This window comes from Macaca mulatta, chromosome 6, assembly GCF_049350105.2.
Source record: "Macaca mulatta isolate MMU2019108-1 chromosome 6, T2T-MMU8v2.0, whole genome shotgun sequence".
NCBI classification, from domain to species: domain Eukaryota; kingdom Metazoa; phylum Chordata; class Mammalia; order Primates; family Cercopithecidae; genus Macaca; species Macaca mulatta.
This window is the reverse complement of record NC_133411.1, coordinates 164805001-164827924: the sequence shown is the minus strand read 5'-3', so window position 1 is coordinate 164827924 and position 22924 is coordinate 164805001.

Sequence of the window (22924 nt, the reverse complement as noted above, 5' to 3'; positions counted from 1 at the left end):
TCCTCATGAAATGATCAGGATAATAACAATTGTAATAACACTAGCTAATGATTTGTGGGGTTTATTTATTTATTTATTTATTTATTTATTTATTTATTTATTTTGAGATGGAGTCTTGCTCTGTTGCCCAGGCTGGAGCGCAGTGATGCAATCTCAGCTCACTGCAACCTCTGCCTTCTGAGTTCAAGCACTTCTCCTGCCTCAGCCTCCTGAGTAGTGAGGATTACAGGCATGTGCCACCACACCCGGCCAATTTTTTTGAATGCCTCCCGAGAAGCTAGGATTACAGGTATGCACCACCACGCCTGGCTAATTTTTTCTGAATTTTTAGTAGAGACAGGGTTTCACCATATTGGCCATGCTGGTCTCAAACTCCTGACTTGTGATCTCCCCACCTCGGCCTCCCAAAGTGCAGGGATTACAGGCGTGAGCCACTGTGCCCAGCCCATTAATGTTTTTAGTACTTATTATATTAGGTTTTAAGTGTTTTATGTGTATTAATTTATTTAATCTTCAAATTAGCCCAAATGATGCAGATGTTAGTACATCTTCTTTGCCCAAGAGAATACTGCGGCTCAGGTTGGTCAAATAACTTGCCCAGGCTCACACATCTAGAATGTGTTGAAGCCAAAGTGTGAGTACAGGAAATCTATTATTAAAGGTCTGCTATCTCAACAACTGTAAGTTAGAAGGTAAAGTAACAGAACTGGAAAAGCAAAAAGGTTACATTGGTTTACACTAAAAGGAGCCACAGGATACTTGGAGAAAAACCTGGATCTGTCAATTAAGAGGAGTGAGAAAAGAAAGGAAAAGACCTGATAATAATGAGCTTTGAAGGAAGAGTTCTACGGAATCTGGAGCACTGAAGATGAGACATTTTGGCTGGGTGTGATGGCTTATGCCTGTAATCCCAGCACTGTGGGAAGCTGAGGCAGGTGGATCACCTGAGGTCAGTTCAGGAATTCAAGACCAGCCTGGCCAACATGGTGAAATCTCACCTCTACAAAAATACAAAAATTAGCTGGGCATGATGGTGGGTGCCTGTAATCTCAGCTACTCAGGAGGCTGAGGTGGGAGAAACTCTTGAACCCGGGAGGAGGAGGTTGCAGTGAGCTGAGATGTTGCCTCTGCACTCCAGTCTGGGCGACAGAGTGAGACTCCGTCTAAAAAACAAGAAAAAAAAAAGATGAGACATTTGGATATGAGCAGACTTGGAGATGAATGGAATAAGAATCTCTTCAGATGGATTGGTATACAGCATGCATTTTAGTCCTTTATGGCCAGGTGTCAAGACCCATGATAAAAATGTAAATTGTTTTTTAATTCTTTTTGATTTGCAGGGCATGAGATTTTTTTAATTAATTTTTTTTTTTTTTTGAGACAGAGTCTCTCTGTCACTCAGGCTGGAGTGCAGTGGCATGATCTCAACTCACTACAACCTCTGCCTCCCAGGTTCAAGCAATTCTCCTGTCTCAGCCTTCCTGGGTAGCTGGGACTACAGGCACACGCCATCACACCTGCTAATTTTTGTATTTTTTCAGTAGAGGCAAGGTTTCACCATATTGGTCAGGCTTGTCTCGAACTCCTAACCTTTGGTGATCCACCCACCTCAGCCTCCCAAAGTGCTGGGATTACAGGCGTGAGCCGCCGTGCCTGGCCTAAATTAATTTTTAATTAAGAAAAATTATATATATTGTGTACAATATGATATTCTGAAATATGTATACACAGTAGAATGGCTCCATGGAGCTGATTAACATAGTCATTACCTCACATACTTATCATTTCTTGTTTTGAGAACACTTAAAATCTATTCTCTTAGCAATTTTTCAAGAATACAATCCATTGTTATTTATTATAGCTGCCATGCTCATAGAGTCATAAATATCTTGAACTTCTTCCTCCTAACTAGAATTCTTTATCTTTTGACCAACATTTCACCAAACCCTCCAGTCCCTGGTAACTGCCAATCGACTCTCTGGTATTGTCTCTTACTACATTACAGCATGTTGACAACGGTTGGCTATTAGTGCAGCTTCAGATAGGTGATAACGGTAATGCTTGATGACAAGGATGATAAAGGGGAGAAAATACAGGATTTGATGTTTAAATCCCAACTTTGGCTTCTATTAACTAGTTGGTTTCAGGGACAAATTACTTAAACTCTCAGTTTAACAGTTGTCTTATCTGTGAAATGGGGATAATAATGTCCACTTCACAGGTATATTGGTAGGATTAAATGGCATAGTGCATACATATGTAAAGGACTTAATATACTGTCTGGTGCTGCAGGGGATGTAAAACTGTGAGCTCGGTTTCCTTATCCTTTCTCTTCCTTCTCAAACTCTCAAGTCAAAACACTAACAGTGGGGAACAGCTACTAGCTTAAGGGAAAAACCATTGTCATAGTATTAGCACTTTGATAAATGGCCCAATTAAGAACATTCCTATTAACTTCATCTATATTTCAATACACTGTACATGATACCCAGGACAATGGAAGAGAAGAAAAGGACAGGGTGATTAATGAAACACCAGTAACAGCCAGCCTGACACCTCATAAACAGCCACATGTTTCTTTACCCATCTATAATTTGTTTATTTTTCCTTTTTGAGTCCCAAAACTCAGAAGTGGCTGTCAGATGAGAAATTCAAACTCAAGTGATTCCCTAAGCATTCTTATCCTGGGGCAGACCCCAGTTTGTTTCAGACTGACAGCTGGCACCTGTGGCCTGCAGTGAAATACTCTCTGACACTGATGGAAAGAGACAGGTGGCAGGGCTGCCACTAAATGCCGCATTTGATTGATAAAGTGATCTAAGTATCACAGGCACCAAGAATATCATTAGCAATCACTGCTTCCTCTGTAGAAAGCACCCCCTGGGTCAAGAAGGCAACAAAGAACAGCTTTTGAGTGTCCGTATGTGCAGCAATGTGCATGTTTGTGTTCATGTTTGTGTGTGACCAGAGACAGTTCCCATCACTGTGGTGCAAAAGAAAGAGCACAGGACCTGGAGGTCGGCATTCAAATCTGGGTTCAAATCCTGACTAGCTCATTGACAAGCCTCAGGTCACAGGTAAATCATCAAATTTGTGAATCTCAGCTTTCACTCTTCTCATCTGTTTTGTATATTCTCAGCAGTGAAATGCCATTTCCTCAGGGAATCCTCCCCTGAACACCCCAATGAGGCAAGATTGGATCCCTTTACAATGCAGTCCAATAACACATTGCACAGTGTCCATGTCACATTTGTAGTCAGACATAGGTTTGTTACTTATCAACTTAACGCCCATCTTCCCCACTTAATTATAAGCTCTTTGGGGTCAGAAATTGCATTTTTCTTGTCTAAGTTGACCACAGTGCTCTGAATATCCATATTCCCCAAGTTTGTTCATCCCAGCACAATAGCTATCCCAAATATTATCTCAAGTACTCTGGACTCCCCGAAGATCTTTCTGCAAAAACACTCATTCCTTTCTGGCCTTTTCTCTTCCTTTCTACCTCCACTTCTTTGACCGATGCAGGCATTTCTTCAAGTATCCTTCTGTCCTTTTTAGTGTAAATAAGTTTAACATTCTGGCTTCTTCAGTTCTGTTCCTTTATTTCCCAAATTACAGTTTTTGAGAAAGTAGGCTTTAGGAGGAAGTTACCTGGATCAAACCTTGGCTCCAGCACCACTTCAAAATGTGACCTTGATGGCAGCAGCGGCCTGCCTGGAGCAGCTGCTGCCAAGATGCTGGCTGCACTGGAGGAGGCATGGCTTGGCGGCACACTCGATGGAGCCAGTGGGAACCGGGAACGGGCAGGATCCCCACCCTCCCAGGCACAGCTGCAGCCATTCAAGTCATGCCTGCAGATCCGGGCCTCTCTGTGCTCTCGGGGCTGGGAGCAGGCACCCAAGTCATGGCTGCAGACCTGGGCATCTCTGCATGCTTGGGTACCTGGGAAGGCTTTCCCCGGCCCCGCAGGCTCGGACGGGTCTGCTCCCCCGTCTGGCCTCTCCCACTCCCTGGCACTTGCTCTAATCTCGGAGTGAAGGCGGGACCCCGGGTGCTGTTGCAGCCTGGACAGGTGTGCGCACGCTCGGGGCCATGCTGACATGCCAGCCTCCTGGCGCCTCAGCCCCCTTGGACTTCGGCCACCAACGAGCACGGGAGGGAGGCTGAGTGAGTGGGGACAGCTCAGAGCTGGCGTGCAGGTGTCCCTGGACATGAACAGCCTGGGCTGTACAGAACAGTGGAAGGCAGACAGGCTCCTGGGTAAAAGGGGGCGGGTCCCTGGTGAAGCCCCACCTTCAAGCTGGGCAGGGCCTAAAGCCTGGGGGCTGAACTGCCAGTCCTGTGGACCAGAGTGGGAACTTGTGGTGCTTTTTGTGGGCCCGCCCATGGCCACCCATGGACCAATCAGCATGTATCTTCTCTCCTCTGAAGTCTATGAAAATTCCAGACCTAACCAGACTTGAGCACTCAACCTGATGACTAGCAGAGAGGAGCCACACACCCTAGGGTCTCCTCTCTGCTGAGAGCTAAAAGTATCATGGGACGACCAGCTATGGAGAGGAGCTACCCACCCCAGCGTCTGCTCTCTGCTGCCAGCTGAACACTCATTGGGACATCCTGGCTGCAAATAGGAGCTATCCACCCCAGGGTCTCCCCTGAGCTGTTCTATCACTCAATAAATCTCCTCTCCGCCTTGGTCACCTGCCACTTGTCCACATACCTCATTCTTCCTGGGCGCAGAACAAGAACTCAGGACCCGCCGAATGGCAGGGCTAAAAGCTGTAACACAAACAGGGCTGAAACGCACCCCTTTCTCACCACGTTGCAGGTGGCAAGAAGGAGAGAAGAGAGAAGGAAAGAGGAGCGGCGGCCCTTCAGGGACCCCAGACCTAGGAGCTCCCTGAGCCAGGACTGTAATACCCTCTTTGGGCCTCTGTGATTCCTGGCATCTCCAAGCTTCCAGGCGCCACTGCATTCCCTGGTGCCAGCCGTGGAAGCTGCTTGTAGTAAACCTGGTCCAGCTGTAGCCTCACAGGGAGCCAGCACCTGTGCTGGTGCCTGGAGCTGTCTGCCCTGCTGCAGCCGGTGTGCCTGACTGTGTGCAGTGGCCAGACCCCACACTTGCTCGCTCACACAACCCTGACAGCTCCGCTCACCCTTGGCAGGCATTGGATCCATGCTGGTAGCGTGAGCCAAGTGCAGCCTGTCGGGCTGAGTGGTCCCAGTGGGCCTGAGCAAAACTCATGCAAAAGCACCACTGGTCACAGAGGTTTCCAGCTGGAAAAGCAACACCCCAAGGATCCTGTAACAACCTTAGGCAAGTGATTAGACATATGAGTGTTCCCTCTTGTCCTCATGCTAAGCTAGTTTGCACTTGCTATTCCCTTGCCTGCATGCTCCTCACCTTACTAATTAACTGGTTGTTTCTTAAGGTTCAAATCAAATATGACTCCTTAGAGAGCTTTCCCTGAGCCTGCACCCTTCACTTTCTATCTCATTATTCTTCTATGTTAAAATCCAATATCATTTATTGCTGGCTGATATTATCTCATTTATGTAATTTTTTTAGCCTGAATCTCCTTCCACAACAATGAAGTTCCATGAGGGCAGTGACCTCTCCTATCTCGTCAACCACACTATCCCAGCCCCGGGGAAAGAGACCAGAAAGAACCAGACATTCAACAAATATGTTTTGAATGAATGAATTCAGTAACACACTAATTAATGAATAAATGAATAAATAAAAGTCACTAGGATATGGTAAAGATTAAATAAGAAAAGATATATAAAAATGCCTTATTTCAGTCAAGAGTCTTAATTGCAAGCAACAGAAACCAATTCTTGCTGATCTAGGCAGAAAAAGAATTTGTTCAAAGGGTATTAGTTGACTCACAAAGGAAGCAGGAGGTTTCAGAATCACTAGGGACTTAGGGCCAAGTATATTGCCCCAAAACTAGTCACAAAATGACATGCTGAGGACATCACTGTGACCACCATCCCCAAGCATTGGACACAACAGCTTGCATGAACAGTTGTCTATTTGTGAACACTGGGTGCTGACTATAGCTCTAGGAATCCATCTTACTGCAGGAACTTACTTACTCCAGGCACTGCCACAGCAGTTCCTCCATGTCCCAACTTCGTCATGTCATTAGCCCACAGTTTACATCTGGGGTATGTACAATCAATGGGCAGACTGTAGGTCAGATGACCCCCCATTCTAAAAATTTGAGGAAAGGAAGTAGCCAACATTTTCAGCTTCCATAATAGAAGAAAAGCCATAACATCCTAAATCATAGAGTGAGGAGTTTTCCAACCCAGGGAATAAGGTTCAGATGCTGAGCAATTAAAAATAATGACAAATTTCCACTACAATGCTTAATAAATATTAACCACAAAACAATACAAGTAACAAGAGCTTCTTCCTTGCAAAATAACTCTCAAACTACTGAAAAAAGAGAAGACACAAAGAAAAACTACTGCTTAATTCTTTAAAGTTGTACTGAGTTGGAAACACTCATTTTACAACTTTTTCATGAGTTATTCTGTTTGTCAGGTAGTGGGATATTAAATGTGCTTGAGTATTGATTTGAGGGAACTCTTGTCCTGCATAGTTCAGTGCTACGCAAAAAAAGATCGTTAAAAAGGCTTCTTGCCAATGCAGCTCCGGGATGTGAGCAAGATGCCAACTAAGTCAGGCCATTTTCACGGCTTGCTGCTCACTAAGGAAAAGAAATCCTCAACTGCTTTTCAAAAATGCAGATGTCAAATACTCTTTACAGGGACAGCTGCTCACTTCATGTGGCTCTGCACCTGGCAACATTCTCTACCAGGAGTTGGTGATTTGGCTTAAACCATCCAGTCCCATCTGATACTATCTTGATACGATTGTCAATCAAGGTGTTCATCCACTTCTACCAAAGCTTGATTAATCAGTTATTCTCTCTGGAATTTGAATCTTGATGAGTACCACGTAAAGAGTGAAAAGAATAGGAGATGATGCTCCCCAGTGGCAGTGTCCTAATGTTCCTGACACCTAGATCATGGTCTCATTTCCACTTCCATTCTTGTTAAGCTTGGTTCTTAGCTTTTCCATAATTCTGTGGGTGTTTCACACAGGTTCTGTTGCTTGAAATCAATAAGTCTTAACTGACAGTCTTCTCTGAAGATAACCCAGGGATGACTGATAAAATAATATTAATGATTAAGGTTTAATTAAACACTTATCACAGCAAAGGCCTTGGGCAAATGCTTTATAGGCATGATGTCATTTTAATCCTCGCAAACCTTCAAGGTAGGTACATATTTTATATCCACTTTGCAGCTAAAAATATTGCAGCTTAGAATGGTTAAATTGCTTTCCAAGGATGTACTCATAGAAGCACAAAAAGCTGTCAGTTGCATCTTAAGCCGAAACCTATACACTTGGCCACTATGCACTTGACAGTAAGAATGAGATTCATTCACTCATTTATTCACCTAACAATTAATGACTAAATATTTATATTATGCCAGGATCTGTTCTAAAAGCTGTAGAATTGGTGAAGAAAGACAAGATACTCTATGTATGCTTGTGGAGTTATCTCCACATTTGTCTCCAGTGGTGGAGACAAACCATAAACAATCAGAAATAAACAAATAATTGAGCATTGCAGTTTCTGATAAGTACAAAGCAAGAAACTGAAGAAGGGTAAGAGAATAGAATGGGATATACATGATATTAATATCTGATAAAATAGGAGCTACGCAAATACCTAGAACAGGGCATTTGTGACAGACAAGAATGTAAGGATTATCAGCCCTGGGGCAAAACTGAGCAAGATGTGTTTGAAAAGCAAGAAGACCCCTATGGCTAGAGAAAAGAGAGGATAAGAGGGATAAAAAAACTAAAGTTAGACGGATAGGTCAAGGCCAGATGACATAGGAACTTTGAGGTTTGGATTCTAGTTGCAGCCCTGTCTCTAACAGTGGATAAAGCAACACACTAACCCTCTTGGTTTTGTTTCCTTATTTATAAAATGAAAATGTAATGTAAGAGAGGTAGGAGCAAGGGACCTGAAAGGTCTTTCCCAGACCTGATACTCTATAATGAGATAAAGAATATGATGGATGACAAGGAAAATGTGAAAACAGAATAATAAATCCAGCTTTTCGCAGTGGTCACCTTAAATGTCTCCATCTTTTTGCATATGAGTCAATGTTCTGGTTTATAAATAAAAGTACCTTTTCCAACTGTTGTAGACCCATCTGATAACTACATTTGGTTCATGATTCATTAAATATAAAGAGATAAACCAAATGCTCCTAACATTTAAATCGGGGAATTAAAAACATTTTACAAATCAGCGAAATGTCTCATCACACTGGTGAAACATTTTGACCCGATTAAGGGTTCAGTTTCAGTGATTAATCAGACACCTCTATGGACTGAATTTTGTTACAACAATAGCTCCAGAAACCAGTTATTTTGAGGATGAGTAGATCAAAGTATGTATGAACTAAAACACATCAAATACATGAAATGTTGTCACATGCAGAATATAAAGCTAACTTAAATATATTCCTTATGATTACCTCTATTGATATAAAATTTGCCTAGGAGAATGCCTTTGGATGACAACTGTTTGATAAGTAGAGGCCCAGATAATGTCCAGAGTCAAGCTTGCCACCCAGTGTATCCAAGCTCAAGAAAATCTATCTATTCCCTCAAGAAACAATTCAGGAAGAAAGTCTACAGTTGGGAAATAATTACTCAATTAAATATATAAATGAAAAGTGCACAGAGTGCTACAGTAAAAGAGTATAGTACCATGGGAGTACATGACAGGCTATGAAACTATTCAACTGTTAGTTCAACCTGGAGAGGAAGTGACTTGTGCTATGATCTGAATGTTTGTCTCTCCCCAAAATTCATATGTTAAAATCTTAACCCCCAAGGTGGGTTATTAGGAAGTGGGGTCTTTGGGAAGTGATTGAATCATGAGAGTGACGCCTTCATGGACTGGATTAATGCCCTTACAATAGAGGCCAGGGAAAGAATCTTCACACCTTCTACCACATGAGCACACAGGGAGAAGGCACCACTTATAAATCAGAAAGTGGAACCTCATCAGACACTGAAAATGCCAGTGCCTTGGACTTTCCATCCTCTAGAATTGTAAGGAATAAGTTACTGTAGTTTACAAGCTACCATTTCATGGTACTTTGTTACAGCAGCCCAAATAGACTACGGCAACTTGCATAAGAACAGACAGATAGTAAGCAGCTGAAAGCAAATCTGAACTCGGGCTTTCCAATTTTCAAATGAAATGCTAAGGATAGCTAACATACTTCCATACTTAATTTAACCTGGAATTTATTCAGTTCCAAAATGCTAAGAATACTTGCTTACGTTATTTAAGAAAATATATTAGTGGGATACCAGAAACACATGTTCAACACAACTATTGCTTAATTTATTTAATCACCCCCAAGCACTTAAACAAAAACCCCACAACTCTGAATCCTTATAGGAAACATTTGTCTAAATGACATTAGATGAAGATAACTGCAAAGGATTTGCAATATTTTGGGTGCATTTGTAACTGAATTTACTTAGGTTGAAATATATTCACAGAAAAGTGCTTCTGATGTGAAAATAAAAAACGGGAAAATAATCCATTAAGACGTTGAAACGATTTTGAACAAAATAGTTATTTGAATGGTTGCTACTTCTTTCAGTTTTCTTATAAACTCCCATGGAACTCAGAATATAGAGGCATATAATAGTAAGTTTTATTCACTGAAGATAACCCAGCAAGCTTTTACTTTTAAAAAGCTTTAAGAAAGCTAAAAATAATGAGAAGAGCTTTTCTTTTCTTTAGTGTTTGGTAAGTTTACCTTCTGTGTGACTTGCTTCAAATACCATATGATTATTCAGTTTAGGAACATATCTCATCAACATATTAAAAAACCCACACAACCATTTATAAATGTTAAGCTATCCTAACCATTATGGAAGATCAGAGTGCTTTGGCAACAATACATGAGAAGAAAGGAGGGAAAAAAAAAAGAGTAACTTCAAAACAAGATTATATGAGGCTTAACATAAAACCTGGTACAAATGTCAGGGATTATGATTACTATGATCATTCCCATTCAAATGTGACCTTTCATCATAAAGTCATTTCAAGTAAGGAGGGTAAGAATACTTTAATCTTAAAGTTTTTAGTGGTTCTTAACAGTTACAGGTATGAACAATATTTGATAATTGCAAAATATTTTAATTGGAAAGAACCGTTCAGAGCATCTATTCCAGTTTCCTAAGTAATGACATTTGAGAAGAGTGCTAATTTCAGACTATCATACATAATAAATGTGGAACAGAACTCATTAATTATGAAAAATCCATGAGCTAAAATACGACCCTACTCTCAGACCTCCACAAGTCCCTGAACACCTAAGTCTACTCCATTCTTTGAGATATGGCTCACTGACTCAAAGAAGGAAGGGCTCAAAAGACCATTTACATTAGCCATAATATTCCAACAATATCACAGAACCTATTGTGTGTTTTTCTTTCTAATTCACTCTCTTCCTCTCTTGCTGTCCTCCAGACATAAGAGAAACATCTTGCTTGCACAATACAGTATGCTCAATGGATTAGACAAACTTCTTTTGCTTCAGTTGTTGAAGTTGTTCAATCCATTCATCTCAAACCCATTCCATTTCTTGCACATCATATAAGCACACCCCATTGACTAAGAATAGTTTGTCATCATTTTTCTTATGCAAAGGACTCTTTAAGTTGTACAGAGGTGTTTCTAGATGTCAGAGAGTTAATACACTGTTAGAGAAATACAATGATGAATAGAGAAATGAAAGAATTTCTTATACTCAAGAAGTGTTTTAACTTTGGCAAGAAGGGTGGAGAGTTGAAAAGCGCTTAGGGAAGACATATATATCACATACCCTCAAAACAAGTGAGACCTCATTGATGTTATATAAGCAAAATCCTACTCAGCACAAAAAAGCAGGGAGTTCAATCTGCAGGACCCTGTAAATTTTGCATAGAGGAGATATTTGAGCTTTAAAGGACACAGACTTTTTTCTGATGGAGAAGGGAGAGAATGAATTTCTGAAGAGGGATCAAAACGAGATAAGTAGATAAGTGCACAATGAATATGGGAAGTTGTGTGGAAATGGTACATAATTTGGAATCATAGTAGGCACACGAAAAACTACTTGTGTGAATTATTATTTTGGTAAAGGCTGTGGAGCAGTGAGTAGGGGTAAATGGAACTAGGAAAAGAGCAGTTGAGATTAACTTTTTAAAAAGAGTTTTGAAGTCTGTGCCATAATAGAAAGTCAGGACTACATCCTGGAAGCGATGAGACTCATCAGAAACTTTGCAGAGGGGAAGAATTCAGATTCGTGTTTTAGAAAGATAACTTAGGGGAAAATGTGGGGAGAGATGGAATAGAAGAGATTAGTGAGTGAGGCTACTCTAAGAACTGAGCTATGTTAAGAGTGGAAGCTAAATGTGATGTGTAAATCAAATAGAGCAATGGCAGAGGAGGTAAAAATGGGAATTTGGAAGGGAACTATGAGGTCTGATTGCCAAGTCTGTGAGAAATAATAAGGGAGATATAGAAACTAAGAATTTTTAAAATGCTCTTTTCTGAATAACTGAGTTTGCACAAAAGCATCTACTGAGATAAGGAATTCCTGCAGTTGTTCCCTCATTCAGACCTCTGAGCAAGTATATGCAATGCTAGGTACTGGAGATTATCCAATGAAGAGAAAAATCAGGCATCATTCCAGACTCACAGAACATGTCAGACTTCAGTATTTCAAGTATGAGAGTAAAATTATTCTCCACAATTGAAAACAGAAAAAAGTCAGTAAAACCTGTAACAAATTAGAATTGGATTAGAATTAGAAGGTCATTACTCTAGGTATTCAAATTAGAAAAAGAAAATATTTTACTGTTCACTATGTACCCTTCTGTATTGTTTGAAAGTATTATAATGAGAAAATATTACTTTTAACATTTAAAAAATAAATAAAGATTAAAAAGTAATTAAAAATACATGTAAAGTTCAAGAGACATCCCCTAACATAATCTCAAAAGGATTCAGAATATAAAAGGAATTCATACATATTTAAAGATGTCCTTGGAGATGCTTGCTTTGGTTGTTGTATAAGATATGCTTAATTTATTTGTCCTTAATGTTACTGAAAAATTTGAAAGAGAGAGAATCCAATTTTTAAGTTGTTTGCTTGCTATTGAATGTGAGATCCTAAAGACATTCATATTTTCTTTCCAATGTGCTGTATTTTTTTTTTTTACTTTACTTTTTTGTTTTGTTTTGTTTTGTTTTTTTGAGACAGAGTCTCGCTCTGTCACCATGCTGGAGTGCAGTGGTGTGATCTTGGCTCACTGCAATCTCCGCTTCCCGGGTTCAAGCCATTCTCCTGCCTCAGCCTCCTGAGTAGCTGGGATTACAGGCATGTACCACCACACCCAGTTAATTTTTGTATTTTTAGTAGAGACAGGGTTTCACCATGTTAGCCAGGCTGGTCTCGAACTCCTGACCTCAGGCGATCCGCCCGCCCCGGCCATCCAAAGTGTTGGGATTACAGGCATAAGCCACCGTGCTTGGCCTTTTTTACTTTTCTTTAAAAGAATAAAGACAAGTCACATTTATTTTGCTATAAATGAAGATTCAATTAATTGATACATAGTGCCATCCAAACGTGATATCCTCCTCTGAAGAAGCAACTCAATTTTCTGCATGTGTAATTAATTTAAAAGTCCATGACTACAAAGGACCTTTCCTTAAAATTTCTGCATTAAAAAGGGCCACCTAGGAAGTGGGGCATCAAAAAACCTCCCTTCTATTTTCCTAAGTTCATCAAGGGCAAGGATCATGAAGTATTATTTGGAAGAGTACGAATTATTCACTATTACCTTCTAATGCCTATTTTACAAACATGAGATTTCATTCTATTATGCTGTAGACCTGACACGTTTTCCCATGAGCATGCCTTTTATTATCTTTCAATTAGCATGCAATTTTTTTCTAATTACAAAAGTAATTCAAGTTCAAAGTAGAAAAATTAGAAACTATTCAAAAAAGTGTTAAGAAAACTAAAAGTACTGAGAAAGAAAGAAGGAGCAGCCTCTGACACTCAGAAGTTGGCATGCCACTCACAACTGACCATGTTATTCTCTTGTTGGACATAAACCATCTTACAAAACAACAACTTCAAAGATTACTCTGAGACCATGACAAAATGAGACAAAGCAAGGCCACTTCATGGTTTTATTTAAGCACAAACAGTGACAAGGTCATTGTGCCTCCCAAGAAATATTAAACACCCCCTCTGTGAGGCAAAATGCGTGACTGCTACTTCTTTGCCAATTATCACTTTATATGCACCCTAGTGTGCCCTCCCTATAAATAAGATTTAAGGTGCCTAATCATAGAGCTGCTCCCATTTTCCAATAGCACACAATCTAGAGTGAATCCCTGCTTCCTCACACCCTTCCACAGTCACCTAAGCAAAGCCCAAACCCTAAAACAGGTCCTTTTTAACACCCTCTTGCTGAGACACCCCACAGTTCTCCATGGTGTGTGTCCTCTTTGGCTCCAACTTATTCAACTACAGATATTTTTCAGTTATCTTTGATTGGAAGGCACTGACAGTACCTATGATATAATCACTATCACATTCCAATGCATTTCAGCTCTGCACTGTAACACAGGTAGTAATTCACAAAAACTAAAACTTATTGAATGATTAACTGTTCTCCAGTCATTATTCTAAGTGCTTTACTTATATTAACTAATTTAATCATCTCTATAACCCTTAGAAATGGATACCACTACATTTCTATTTTAGAGATGAGAGACAGAAATATAAAGATAAAACCGTTATATGTTTGAAATCAAGTATTCCCACCTGTGGCAATACTGTCATTGTGGACTGGGTAATTCTTTGTTGTAGTGAGCTGCCCTGTGATTGTAGGACATTTAGCAGCATCCCTGATCTTTGTCCACTAGATGCCAGAAGCACATTTTCCTGACTGTAGGAACCAAAAGTGTCTCTGGACATGGTCAACGTACCACTCTGAGGGAAAAATCACCCCTAGTTAAGAACTGCGGCTTTAAATGACTGGGATCATACTGCATATGATTTTATTTCTAGCGTTTTAATTTGAGATTTTATTGTAAATTCATTCCCACCATTATTATATTTTTTAAAAAACAAAATTTTGGTAGGCATAAATTTTAATGAGTGCAGATGTACATAAACCTCAATTTATTTTAATATTCCCCACCATGGAATATTTCCCATTTGCAATTTTTTTTTGCTGTTGAAAACAATTTCACAAGAAGCATCTTTACACACAAATTATTTTCTGTTTATCTAATTTCTTTCCTTGGATTTGATTAGCAAAAGGAATTATTGGACTACAGGATATCTTTAATTTAAATTGTTTAGAAAAAGATATATCTTTTTACTTTATATATCTATTTGTTTCACTAATATAATTAAACAAGATATATGTCTCTCTACTAATTCTTTGAACAAGCTTATTAAGTTTCATTACCATTGTTTTGCTAAAGTATTTGTTAGCTCAATCTTTGCTATATTTCAAGAGCACTATATTTGGAACCAAAAGTCCTGCATTCACACTTGAACAGCCACAGGCAGCACAAACAAAGGATAAATGGAATGCAGTGGTTGGAAGATGAGGCCTAAGAGACTGAAAACAGCAAACTTCCAGAGAATCTTTCATGCTAGAAATAGTGGGTTGAACAGTATCTCAAAAATTCCCATCCATACAGAACCTCAGGATTGGACCTTATTTGGAAATACAATCTTTGCAGATGTAATTAGTCAAGATGAGGTCAGACTGAATTAGTGTAGGCCACAGCCCAATGACTGGTATCCTCACAAGCAGATGAAAGTTGGGGCCCAAGCACAGTGGCTCGCTTTTGTAATCCCAGTACTTTGGGAGGTTGAAGCAGGAGGATCACTTGAGACTAGGAGTTTGAGACCCACATGGTCAACAGAGTGAGACCCTGTCTCTACAAAAAAAAAAAAAAAAAAAAAGGCCAGGTGTGGTGGTTCACTTTTGCACTCCCAGCTCTTTGGGAGGCTGAGGTGGGTGGATCACTTGAGGCCAGGAGTTTAAGACCAGCCTGGGCCACATGGCGAAACCTTGTCTCTACAAAAAAATACAAAACTTAGCCAGGTAAGGTAGTGTACACCTGTAGTCCCAGCTACTCAGGAGGCTGAGGTGGGAGGATCCTGTGAGCCAAGGAGTTTGAGGCTGTAGTAAGTTGTGATTACACCAGTGAATTACAGTCTGGGCAACACAGCAAGATCCTGTCTCAAAAAAAAAAAAAAAAAGAAAAAAAAGGAAGACAGAAGTTGTGACACAAACAAAATGCCATATGAAGACACAGAAACACAGAGGGAAGGCAGCCATGCTAGAAACAGAGGCAGAGTCTGATTGGAGTGATGCTGCCACAAGCCAAGGAGTGCCAAGGATTGATAACAACCACAGAAGCCAGGAAGAGGCAAGAAAGGATCCTTCGCTAGAGCCTACAGAGAGAATGTGGCCTTGGCTGGCACCTTCATTTCACATGTCTGGCCTCCAGAACTGTGAGAGAGTACATTTCTGTTGTTTTAAGTCACCCAATTTGTGGTACTTTGTTATGGCAGCTTGAGGAAACTAATATACTAGAAAAAATTACTCCCCCAATCAAAAGCAATGAAAGGAAATTCAGCAGGAAGTTCTTAGCCCAAGAAAAGGAGCTCAGTAATCTGAAAGTAGGTTGTACTTTACTTCCAAGAAAGAAGATTAATATATCTATGTATTTATTATCCATAGTATTGCTTTTACTATCACCATGATTTTATAAGGGAAATGATATTTTAGTGCCAATGCAGAAATAATCTGAGAATATCAACACACTTAGGTTTCACTTTTACAAATTCTTAATTTCTTCATTTTGCTAAGGACAAGTTAAAAAATCAGTCATAGATTAGCACAATTCCACCCCGGATTCATTAAATCTTTGCCAATTCCAGTCTATTTGCAAGGATAATGGTCCTCAAATCTTTTCAGAGTGACTGCAATATACATAGGAAGGTACACATGACACAAACAGCATTTTACAAATCTTCTCCTAGAAATAAAACATTCTCTTATTTGCATTTCCTTAATGTTTTTACCTGTACAACTGATTTATGTTTACTAATGAACAAATCATGAAAATTTAGTGCTAAAATAAAATCTAGAAACCCCAATTCAGTCTCCTCCTTATCCTAAGGACATACTGAGATCCCGAAAGCAGAGGGCATATTCTCAGATTCTCAATTGGCACAGAGCATAGCTACTATTGTTTGAAACCAAATCCATTTAACTCCAAACTTACGATTCATTCCACTCTTCTCCTTTGCCTTTGTTGATTTGCTGCCTGTTTCCCACTTTCATATTTTATCTACCCAACTAAATGCTATGCTCTTTAAGATCAAAGACCATTTCTGGGCTCTCCTTCCATGGGGCTCTCTCTGGCTAAGCATTCAGTGCCTGTTTAAATTAGATGTGGAAGAAAAGAAACAGGTGCCAAGAGACTGATGATCCATTGTGATGAAAGTTCTCCTGCTATAGCAAGACATCCCTTCCTCTGTCCTGACAATAAACTATTTGGTGAATTCAGGTGCCTTTGTCTCCCATTCAGGTCCTCCTCCTTCTTGTTCTGTCTTCTTTTGTGCATTGGTGATGAGTATTTCCTCCCAGGTTTGCTATGACTAGATATATTTGGGTTGGGTAAAAATTGTAAAGTGGTTCTGGGTTTCTTTCAACTATGTTTTCTTTCTATATCAAAAGGAAGACAGTAACAAGAAGGACAAGGGAAAGAGGTAAGATTGCCATGGAATAAAAGTTGAGGTATTTATTTTTGGGGTCACCAGAGAGCACTGTATTCATCATCTAACTGCATTGCTCTTTCCCTGCAGTGTGAGACACTGAAAAACACCCCAGGCAAGAGCTCTAGGGACCTAGCTTACATCTAAATGAGGACCCTTCATTCTCCAAGATTCCATTTTCAAACCACAGTGTGGGAACTCTAAATTGACCCTCTTTACCTAACAGGGTGTTTATGAGTGTCAATCACAAATGTGTTTTATAAGTTATATAAGGTGATATGTGAAAAAAAAATTGTTGGTTCACTAGTTAAAACAGGTAAATAATTCCCTACTAGGGGAAAAACACAAAATGTTCATTAAATTCACTAAACAAATACCAAGTGTTCCCGGTAAAGAAATATTGCTGGCATTAGCAAAATCCATTTGTCCAATTCCCTTGATTCCTTTTCTTGCTTCTCTGTAACTCTAATTGAAAATGTGATGACATTCCTCAGTTGGTAGTTGCTGTCACATAAACATATTGATTAGGTGATGGTTTTTCCAAAGGCCTTGTGTGGAAATTGGAAATATCCATTCACAAGGAGCCTGTTATATAAAGAGTATGAAATAAATAACTATGAACATTCATCTTTGCCATTTTCCAGCTCCCTTTGCTAAGGTAAGAAATCAGTCTTCGTGGTTCAGATTGACAACTTTTTATCTTAACCATTAGTATTAGACAAAAGATCAGGATGGCATTAATCTGCTCTCAAAGCACAGAAAGGTAATCCAGAGACTTGTCTCTAAACCTTTTCGATAATGTGTGCCATTAACAAAATACATTTGAGCATATACCCCCAATATATGTGTTTTTGGTAAATTATACATGAATTAGTTTATTAGTGTATTATGCACTTTAGAAAACATACAGAAAGTTTTGTTAAAGGCCTTTTCTGCATCTATTGAGATAATCATGTGATTTTTGTCTTTGGTTCTGTTTACATGCTGGATTACGTTTATTGATTTGTGTATGTTGAACCAGCCTTGCATCCCAGGGATGAAGCCCACATGATCATGGTGGATAAGCTTTTTGATGTTCTGCTGGATTCAGTTTGCCAGTATTTTATTGAGGATTTTTGCATTGATGTTCATCAGGGATATTGGTCTAAAATTCTCTTTTTTTGTTGTGTCTCGGCCAGGCTTTGGTTTCAGGATGATGTTGGCCTCATAAAATGAGTTAGGGAGGATTCCCTCTTTTTCTATTGATTGGAATAGTTTCAGAAGGAATGGTACCAGCTCCTCCTTATACCTCTGGTAGAATTCGGCTGTGAAGCCATCTGGTCCTGGACTTTTTTTGGTTGGTAGACTATTAATTATTGCCTCAATTTCAGAGCCTGCTATTGGTCTATTCAGGGATTCAACTTCTTCCTGGTTTAGTCTTGGGAGGGTGTAAGTGTCCAGGAAATTATCTGTTTCTTCTAGATTTTCTTTTTTTTTTTTTATTTTTTTTTATTTTTTTTATTTTATTTTTATTTTTTTAATTTATTTATTATTATACTTTAAGTTGTAGGGTACATGTGCATAACGTGCAGGTTTGTTACATATGTATACTTGTGCCATGTTGCTGTGCTGCACCCATCAACTCGTCATTTACATCAGGTATAACTCCCAATGCAATCCCTCCCCCCTCCCCCCTCCCCATGATAGGCCCCAGTGTGTGATGTTCCCCTTCCTGAGTCCGAGTGATCTCATTGTTCAGTTCCCACCTATGAGTGAGAACATGCGGTGTTTAGTTTATTTGCGTAGAGGTGTTTACAGTATTCTCTGATGGTAGTTTGTATTTCTGTGGGGTCAGTGGTGATACCCCCTTTATCATTTTTTAATGTATCTATTTGATTCTTCTATCTTTTCTTCTTCATTAGTCTTGCTAGCGGTCTATCAATTTCGTTGATCTTTTCAAAAAACCAGCTCCTGGATTCATTGATTTATTGAAGGGTTTTTTGTGTCTCTATCTCCTTCAGTTCTGCTCTGATCTTAGTTATTTCTTGCCTTCTACTAGCTTTTAAATGTGTTTGCTCTTGCTTCTCTAGTTCTTTTAATTGTGATGTTAAGATGTCAATTTTAGATCTTTCCAGCTTTTTCTTGTGGGCATTTAGTGCTATAAATTTCCCTCTACACACTGCTTTAAATGTGTCCCAGAGATTCTGGTATGTTGTATCTTTGTTCTCATTGGTTTCAAAGAACATCTTTATTTCTGCCTTCATTTCGTTATGTACCCAGTAGTCATTCAGGAGCAGGTTGTTCAGTTTCCATGTAGTTGAGCGGTTTTGATTGAGTTTCTTAGTCCTGAGTTCTAGTTTGATTGCACTGTGGTCTGAGAGACAGTTTGTTATAATTTCTATTCTTATACATTTGCTGAGGAGTGCTTTATTCCAACTATGTGGTCAATTTTGGAACAAGTGCGATGTGGTGCTGAGAAGAATGTATATTCTGTTGATTTGGGGTGGAGAGTTCTGTAGACGTCTATTAGGTCCGCTTGGTGCAGAGTTGAGTTCAATTCCTGGATATCTTTGTTAACTTTCTGTCTCGATCTGTCTAATGTTGACAGTGGGGTGTTGAAGTCTCCCATTATTATTGTATGGGAGTCTAAGTCTCTTTGTAAGTCTCTAAGGACTTGCTTTATGAATCTGGGTGCTCCTGTATTGGGTGCATATATATTTAGGATAGTTAGCTCTTCTTGTTGAATTGATCCCTTTACCATTATGTAATGGCCTTCTTTGTCTCTTTTGATCTTTGTTGGTTTAAAGTCTGTTTTTCAGAGACTAGGATTGCAACCCCTGCCTTTTTTTGTTTTCCATTTGCTTGGTAGATCTTCCTCCATGCCTTTATTTTGAGCCTATGTGTGTCTCTGCATGTGAGACGGGTCTCCTGAATACAGCAAACTGATGGGTCTTGACTCTTTACCCAATTTGCCAGTCTGTATCTTTTAATGGTCATAAAAAAGGATGAGTTCGTGTCCTTTGTAGGGACATGGATGCAGCTGGAAACCATCATTCTCAGCAAACTATCGCAAGAACAGAAAACCAAACACCGCCTGTTCTCACTCATAGGTGGAAAGTGAACAATGAGATCACTTGGACACAGGAAGGGGAACATCACACACTGGGGCCTATTGTGGGGAGGGGGGAAGGGGGAGGGATAGCATTAGGAGATATACCTAATGTAAATGACGAGTTAATGGGTGCAGCACACCAACATAGCACATGTATACATATATAACAAACCTGCATGTTGTGCACATGTACCCTAGAACATAAAGTATAATAAAATAAATAAATAAATAAAAAGAAAACATACATAAAGTTGAAGGCTAGAAGTTCAAAATCTCTAAATGTAAATCTCTTAATGTTTTCCTACAGCACCTGATTAGTCTTGCTCACCTTTGTGTAGTATCAAACCCCCGTATTTGAAGCCACAATTCTATCACATCAAGGATGTATGCTGTTAACAGTGGTAAGAATCATCTGCTTGTACTGTGTTCTGTCTCAAATAATAACTATGTTTCATGCTATATGGTTATGCTAATAGGACTCATCAAGAAATCGATCTATTCTCCACTGTACACATTTGTTCATTACCCATTGGAGCACCAGGGCATTGCCTGACGTCCACATTTTTCAGTGGGCATTGATTGGGCTGGAGCTTCTGGTGATTTATTGGTCTTCCCAGATGAAACAGTCAACCTCAAATGCCCTCTTTCTCTACAACTTTTCTTTGGGGACTAAAAATACAGTTTGGTTTAATGTACTTCCAAGCTTTTGCACCAAAATACATGCACTAGTGGGGGAGAGGAAATAAGCATCCCCAGAGTCGAGTTATAACCTAAGAGGTTGTGCTGAAAAATATACCCACACACTCAGAAACCCTCTCTCAAGCCACTCAGAAATATTGACCAAATATAACTTCATAAACTGCAAAATTCCTTTGAACTTTCACTTCTACTTGATTTGTATTCTGTTCTTAAGCCATTTTTTATTTTAATTTTAAAAAGTTTTAAAATCATAGATGCCAAACAAATGAAGATTTTCAGGGAGATAGTTCATGTTTATCCTGTTGCTGTGCATATTCTCATTCTACCCAGGGTTTTGCTCACCCAGTTACAGCAACTCAAGTGTGAGGAATAAGGACTGAACTGGGAGATGGGGGTTCAGGCACATCCCTGCCACGTTGTTCACTGTCCACCTGTGGGACATTGACACGTCACTTAACTTCTCTAAATCTCCTCTCATGGTGTCAAGAGACAATTCATGTCTGCCAAAACTCTTCCTTCCTGGTCACCTCAAAGATCCTGTCCTTTAAACCCACAGCATTAAAACTCAATGGAGCCCTAATGATCAACAAACATCTTAAGGATGAAGAAACAGAGGGTCAGAAAGGTTAACCACTTGCCAAAATCATAGAGCCAGTTAGTATTTTCAAATACTAAAAATGGCGATTTTTGTGTTGAAAAGAAAAATTACTTAAAACAAGAAATTAATTTTCCCTGAAAGTCCTAGCTGTATATCAAGAACTAAATCTGTGTCTTAAGGACAAGTCCACTGCCCTTTCCAGAGTACGTGTCTCTAGTCCTTACACATAGTAGGTGCATTAAGCATTCTGGTAAAGATGAACTGAATTACTCTAGCCAAGATAGTACTTAGAAGCGACACTTGATTTCATTCTTATTACAACCTTTCAATGCCTAACACATTTGGTAAGTATTTTCTGATGGCCACAGAGAGGGTTTCTATGTGTCGGTATTTTTCAGTACTGCCTGTGATTATGAAGAGTGAATCAAATGCTGTCTGTTGACCAATGTTTATGATATAGTTTTTGAAAGTGTTGTTTTTCGCCTGAGTTCAGGTTTCTTTCTATATTTAAGTAGCTAGAATCCTCAGAGGCTTCATATCCCATTTGTGTTTTGAATCTGTCTTGCATCGACTCCTCAGCCTCCCCTTTCTTTTCCCCTTTCTTTCCAGAGAAGAAAGATTGTGTCCCCTTTCTTTCCAGAGTCTCAGCCCACTACCTCTCTACTGCTACCCCCATCAGCACTTATGCATGCTCAAATCTTTCCCTTCTTAAATAAAACAAGGCAAAACATCTTCCATCCTATATACTTTCTGTACTGTACCCCATCTCTTTCGCCTAAGAGCCAAACTTCTTAATAGAGTTGTCTGTGCACACTGTGTCCTATTTGATCATTTTGTGTTTTTTCTTCACCTAACAAAATCTGGTTCTGCCTCCTGACCTCCACAGAAACTGCCCTCCCTCAAATTACAACTACTCTCTTGGTTATTACCAAAAAATACCATATTTCAACTAATCCAGCTGACATTTTTGAGGCCTTTCTGCAACACTGGATACTGTTAACATGCTCTCCCTCCTTGGCTTTTGTGACCAACCTCCCTTGAGATTCCAACCTCCTTAGACACCATGTTTTTGTCCGGGGCTCCTTTTCCTTACCTTACCCATTAAGTATTGGTATTGCCCGAGGCCCTGTTCTAGTCCATCTTCTCTTTTCACTGTTATCACCCCCATTGCTTCAAATTATCTCCTACATGGTAATGAATGCCAAGTTCAGCACTCCAGCCAGACCCAAGTATAAAATGCCTCCTAGATAGCTTCACTTACCAGAGTAATGGATTGTCTGAGGCTCCACACAGATTCCTTATTTGAGGCTGATCTATCCACCCCACTGTCCTACAGCTGCTTGGAACATAAGATGCTGACTGCTGACAGCTGTGTCCCTTGCTGGACATTGCTTTCGTCCTCTGACGACTGCACCAAGAATATGCCGCCTCCCAGAAGGCAGCGCACAGCATATGACTGGCTAATACGGAAATATAAAGGCCAGGCCCAAGAAGGCAAGAGTCTCAAATTTCAGACTCTGATGTGCCATTCAGAGCTTCATGTAGGACTGGTTGGTACCTCGGCTGCAACTAAATACTGACTCTGTTTTTCTCTTTGCCAATTCCTC